The sequence below is a fragment of the Camellia sinensis genome, chromosome 8 (genome assembly GCF_055761805.1).
Source record: "Camellia sinensis isolate YWXY chromosome 8, ASM5576180v1, whole genome shotgun sequence".
NCBI lineage: Eukaryota > Viridiplantae > Streptophyta > Magnoliopsida > Ericales > Theaceae > Camellia > Camellia sinensis.
This window is the reverse complement of record NC_138968.1, coordinates 141,493,122-141,499,492: the sequence shown is the minus strand read 5'-3', so window position 1 is coordinate 141,499,492 and position 6,371 is coordinate 141,493,122. Positions and strand designations below refer to the sequence as shown.

Genomic DNA, 6,371 nt, shown 5'->3' with positions numbered 1-6,371 from the left:
CTTCAAAACAATGGCCCAGGTCTTAGCTTATAGGCTCGGGTTGGGATCAGGCCTGGGCCTAATTGGACCTAAACGGGTCGGGCCCATCTCGGGTCATAGGTGAGTTTTAAGCTGCGAGTCATTTTTGCATCCCTGCCAAAATGTTTAGTCACAAATTGTGTAAAATGATATATATATTTTGTTTCCAAACCAAAACCTAAACAAAACTAGCGCCTCTCTCTCTCTCTCTCTCTCTCTCTCTCTCTCTCTCTCTCTCTATTTTCAAGGTCCATTTTCGTCTCCGTCTCTGTCTCCACTACTCCTCTCCCCTCCCTCTCTCATCGCCGGTCCTCCTCGCAGTCGCCGACAACCGGATCACCTTCTTCTTCTCCGCCATCGCTACTATTTGCTCTCACTCCGGTCGAACTGCCCATCGCTCTCCGTCGGTACACTGTCTCATCGCCACCGTCACTCACTATCGCTCACCATCTCAAGCCCATTGATTTTGATTTAGGTATCTCTCTCTCTCTCTCTCTCTCTCCCTCTCTCCTTTCCTCTATTTCCCCATTTCACTATATCTCTAGGGTTTTATTTATTTATTTATTTTGATGCTGTGGGAGTTTCATTTCGAGGAAACCAGTAAATTGGTTGTGATTTTTGTTCTAGATTTAGGGTTTTTTTTTTTTTTTGTTTTGTTTTTTTTTTTTGTATTTTTTTGGATGTAGAGGCTTGATCTCTCTTGCTAAATAATGAATATATTCATGGAGATTTGAAGTGTTTTACCTTTAACATAGAGTCATAGTTCATTCCACAAATAACATTTGACCGATTGGTCTGTTCCCGAAACAACATTTAACATGCAAGTTGCTGTCAATCTGGTTCAAGAAACAGACGAGGTATGCCCTTCTTCAACTTCCATATGCCATTAGTTGTGCAATCTAGTTCTTAATTTCATTATCCTATGGTTGCTTGATTGAGAACTCTCTCGGCTCTGTGTGTCTGAGTTTGGTTTGTCCTCATATTGAATTGGATTTATGGTTGTTGATTTGTACTTTTCATTCATTTGTTCTTTCCCATGAATTTGTTCTTCCTGTTACATCTTTCGCCCTCCAACTGTTTAATGCAATGCCGAATAAAAATTTTATCTGTCTCTGCTCATCTTCTTCTTCTACTTCTTTTATTGTATTCTGAAGTCACCTATTGGTTTGGGTTTTAATATTTAATAAATTTATTTGTTATTCCTCTAGACCCAAGAAAGAATATCATGAAACAAGAGAGAACTCATTCACATTGATTGTGTATTTATTTGCATGTATTGCTGCTAAGATGTGATTGTAAAGTAAAGTTCTGATCATTTTCTTCCACTCCTGTCTGTTGTGGCCTTGGCTGTGGTTGCAGCTATGGTCTCTAATTTGTGCAAAGCGAAAGAGAATTTCTTCTAATCTGCAAGCACTCTTAGCCATTGATTTCGTAAGTATGGGGTTTTGTACCATTTATTGTTAAGGATTTAGATTATCGTTCTCAAAAGTATGAGTTTTTTTTTTTTTTTTTTTGTTGTTGTATGTATTTACTTGATTCTTCGAAAGAAAAGCAACCCTTTTTGATTCTTTTGTCAAGAGCATAGAGCCCTTGATTTGATTTGCTAATACAGTCTGAGTTTTTGTATATTCTATTGTTATGAGGGATTTTAGAGTAATTTTTGATACAATTTTGCTATACCTATGTTTATACACATGCATTTATATGTTTTTATTTCATTCTTCAAAAGCAAAAGCTACCCAATTTCTTTTGTCAAATCAAGAGTCATGAGCCCTTGATTTGAGTTGCTAAGATGGTTTAAGGTTTTGTATATTCTATTGTTATGAGGGATTTAGAGTGTCGTTATCATAATTTTGGATACATTTTTGCTATACATTTGTTTATAACACACACACACACACACATATATGTTTTTACTTAATTTTTCAATAGCAAAAGCTACCCATTTTGATTCTTTTGTCATCCACCTTAGTTCTGAAGACACAGTTCCCTTGCATTTTTTGACCAAAGAAGTAATAACCAATCTCACAATTGGGGCTATGCCATCTTTGCTCTTATTGGGTGAACAGCTGGGTTCTCAGCATTGAAATAATTCGAGGACTTCATTAATAGTTAGACCGTCTTTTTGGTAACAATGCTTCGAGTTGGCAGAACATTATTCCCATTGCATAGACAGATGCATACATTATCCCGTGACGGTCCTAGCGAAACCCTAAAGAGGAAGGTTGCTGAGTTGGAGAAGATGAGGACAAGGAAGAACCCTAGGAAAAATTAATTATTTGTAGAAGTTACGAAGCCAAAAACATACCTTGACGCAGCGACTATGTTGATGATTCTCACTGTTGTTAGAGTTGCACTCTTTGCGAAGCTCCTGATGATGGTATGCTTAGTTTGGATGCATTTCTTTGTGTTTCCTTCAACTTTGGATATGTAATTATCTCGTTGGTTCTCTCATAATTTGCAACGTGCTTTTCTGAACCAAATTAATTTGTTTGCCAAATGGATAACCTCTATATCAGTTGCTACTCATTGGTAGTAGTTTGATGGGTTTTTATTTCTTTTAATTAAGAAAGTTGAAAACAAAACTTCATGGGTTTGAACTTCTGTCTTAACTTTCCATTACAAATCTAAAAGTTAGCCATAATCTATCTATCGGATTGCCTAAGAAGATACTCTCAATAGGGCAGAGCCTCATTGATGTTTGTGGTGACTTTCGTGAAGTAGCAACCACATGAGATGGTTGTGGTAAGGTTTCAGGTAATTGTGTTGGTGGGACTGTATAGGCTATAGTTCTCTAACCTTCTGAGATATTTCAAGATATGATTTGGTCATTATTGACTAAAGATTCATCCATTACTAAAATGGCATACCTAATAAAGTTTGGAGCTTAATTGTAGAGGTTTCATGCTGTTTCTTTTGTGGATTATTCTCTTTGATATCAATTTTGCTTGCCTGAAAAGCACGTCAGTCAATTTTTTTTTGATTCTATACTTGACAGCATTAATGTGATTAACATGGTATACTGGCAGTATGATGAATCCAAATCCCAAGAGATGATTAAGAGCAAAATAAAGCATGCTCCTGCTGGTCAAGGCACAATTAGGATGCTTACTCGTGAGGAGTGGGAGGAAATTAAAGAAGTGAGGCCAAAGACTCTGCTTGAATCAAAGCGCGCTTGTCCAAATGTATGAATAAGAACTGGCAAACCATTACACAGGGTGAAGCTTAACTCTCGTGTCATTTATCTTTTTCTTTAAATGGATTGAGGTGGCCAAATTAGTAATTTCAGAGTCTTGCTGATGCTACATTGGAAAGGGTGAAGGTGTTCTTCAACATCCTAATGAAAATTGACTGATAAATTGTGTTCAGTGGCTGCCTCTGTTAAATGGTCTTGAATAATTGCTTATTGGATTAGAAAATAAGTTGTGGTAATGTCTCCATTTTTTTTGATGGCCCATGATGGAGGGTCCATTCATGGTTCCATTTTAGGAAAACTGAATGTGGTGGTAGTTTTTGGTATTTTTGATGCCCTCCTGTTGAATTTGCAATTTTTATTCCAATATTATATCTATACCAATAGAGTCAATCGATCCCCAATGGGGATTGTAGACACCCCATTTTTGACCGTCCTCAAGACTTGGACGTCACCGTTTGAACACTTGGTGATCATCCATGTTCGTGTTCGTCTTGAGTTCTCAGAGGTCTCGGCCACGCGCCTTGCCTCAAGACCTCTTGACTTGCCTGTTTTGTGTTTGGTTTTGCTCCAAACACTTGTGTTTTGCTTTTGAGGAGTAGGGAATGGCTTGTTGGCCATCCCCACATCTCACCAGCCATGGCTTGAGGCCACCGGCCATTGTTTTGTTGCCATCGGCCAAATGTTTGGTCGGTCGGCACTCTTTGTGGTCGGTCGACCATTTATTTGGTCAATTTGTCATTTTTGGCTGGCCGACCATTGTGCATCTGCTTTTGGCAGATATTTTGTGCCAGCTGTGATAGCTGGCACCCACTTTGCACCCCCTCCATACACGTGTATGGAGGGATTTCACTCTTACTTAGCTTGTTTTGTAAGCTTTGCAAGAGTGAATCTCTATAAGAGGAGGCCTTCTCCTCCCTCCTCAAGGGTTCTAGAAGTTCAAGGGAGGGTCTGAGATTAGGGTTAGGGCTGTGTATCTATTCTATCTCTATATCTTCCTCTCTTTGTGTGTGTTTGTCCTTACTTTTGTGCACAAACACCTAGTGTTACACTTTCCTTTAGCTACTGATGTACTAAGGAGTGATTTTCAGAGTTTTTGAGTGGATTCAGCTTGAGGAAGCGGTTGGAGCTCAGTTCTTGAAAGGGGTCTTCAAGGGTAAGAACTTTGCTCTTTATTCCCCATTTTTGCATAGGCTTTTAGCCATCCTTGCATCTGTTTTTAAGCTTAACTTATAACATATAAAAGTTCTGATTTTAAGTGCTTAAAATAGTTGTTTAAGGTTGTTTTGGTGTTTGGGGTTGTTTGACCCCTCTTAGGCCTTGTTTGGTCCCCATTTTGTGCTATTTTGGAGAGCTCTGGGACCACCTTGTTTGGGCCTCCTCACCACTTAAATCCAGAGGGATTTCAGTGGTGGGGATGGTGCTTTGAGGTCCTAAGAAGGAGAGGGCCATCCCCTCTCCTTGTTGTCTTCAAAACTTGCCATTTTAGCCTCATGTGTGAGCACCTTTCTTGAGTTCATGTTGGCCACGTCTTAGGTGTTATTTGTGCTTATTTTGCCATGATATAGCACTGTTTCTAATTGGTTTAGACACACCATGCATGCTTTGTACACTTGTCTTGTAATGCCATGAAATTGCCTTAACACACACCTAGCATTTAGACCACTATGCTTACTTGTTTTGGCTTAGCTTTGTGAAGATTTTATGCATGTTTTGATGTGCTTGAGGTATGTTTTTGGTTGTTTGGGCCATCCATGGCTTGCTTTGTATAGCTACCATGCAATCTCCCTTGTAGGCCTTGAGTGTTGACCCCTCTAGCATGCTTTACTTGCTTTGTTTCAGCAGTTTGGAACCACTTATCATGTCATTTCAGTCCTTATAGCATGCTTGTATGCTTGCATTTGATTCTCTTTTAATGCTTTAAAAGGTTGGTGTTTCATGCTCCATGTTTGTGCCATTGTGTATGCTTCTAGGATTAGATCATTTAGATGCCATCTAAGTGGTTTTTGGGGCTTACTTTGGCATGATTTAGGACTGTTTTGATTCATTTTAGTCATTTGCTTCATGTGTCACATGATCATAGTTTAAGTCCTTGGGCTTGGTTGCATGCCTTGCTTGCATTGGTAGGTTGATTTGGCATCATCTCCTACACGTTTTCAAAGCTTATCATGTATGCTATTTGTCCATGTTAAGTGTGCTTAAAAGTCCCCTCTTTGTGCCTAAGTGTTGGACCATGTTTGCATGCATGTTTGTATGTGCATTTGCCCTTCATTTCCTTGGCATTTGGCTACTGTTTTGGGCTTATTTGAGAGCTGCCCAAACTAGTTTAAGACCATCCTTTGCATGTTGTTGCATGCTCGCCTTGTGTGTTGTTGCATGCTTGGCCTATCGCATGTTGTTGCATGCTTGAAACGTTTTGCATTTGGCATGCATTCTTTTGGTTAAGTTGCTTAACATGTTGTCACATGTCTTGCATACTTACATGTCCACATTGCATCTTGTATGCTTGTCATTAGCATAGTTGTTCCATGCCTTGCATGCTTGTTTGTTTAGGTTGTGTGCCTATTGCATGTTTGTCCACATGTTCATGTTGCATACTTAGGTCACATGCCTAGGTTGCATTTTGCATGCATGCCTTGCCTCTTGAATCACCATGATAGAGGTTGGGTCCCTTGTTTGTTTTGTGTGCATTACATTTGACATTAAAATGCACACCTTGGCCTCTTTGGCCATCACGCATTGAAATGCGCAATTGATGGCCCGAGGGTCGAGTCCCAAACTCCTTTGAGCCATAAACATGATAAGGAGTGTGGTGGCGCACACATTTGCTTGAAATGAATTGCCATGCCATGTTTGCCCTCTGCTGCTGTCAAAAAAGGATTTTGCAGGCATACATGGTTGGCCGACCATCTCTATTGCTGACCGACCAAACATTTGAGGCCGAGAGCCATATCAATGGTCGATGACCCTTCTACCATGGTCGGTGATACTCCACAGTGTTCAGAGAGTGTTTCTTGGGACTTGTGCAATTTTTAAAAGAGCAGAGCAGGGTAAATAGAGGCAGCTTGTGCATGGTGACGGATTTCCGAGCAAACCCAAGCACGCATGCATTGGACCCCCTTCTCGAGGCTATTTTATTGCTTTCTTAGCTTAGTTAATT

The 6,371-nt window shown here is 39.9% G+C and overlaps 1 long non-coding RNA gene across 2 annotated transcripts; it reads left to right on the top strand.

Annotated features, from left to right (window-relative positions):
* Positions 1-680: 680 nt before the first annotated feature.
* Positions 681-4,025, top strand: LOC114291612 (uncharacterized). 2 transcript variants are annotated; one of them, XR_014337185.1, is made up of 3 exons: positions 681-1,449; positions 1,991-2,398; positions 3,048-4,025. It is a non-coding gene; the product is annotated as an uncharacterized LOC114291612 (long non-coding RNA). The 2 variants fall into 2 exon arrangements; XR_014337184.1 differs by having other exon boundaries at positions 2,088-2,398; positions 3,048-4,023.
* Positions 4,026-6,371: the final 2,346 nt, after the last annotated feature.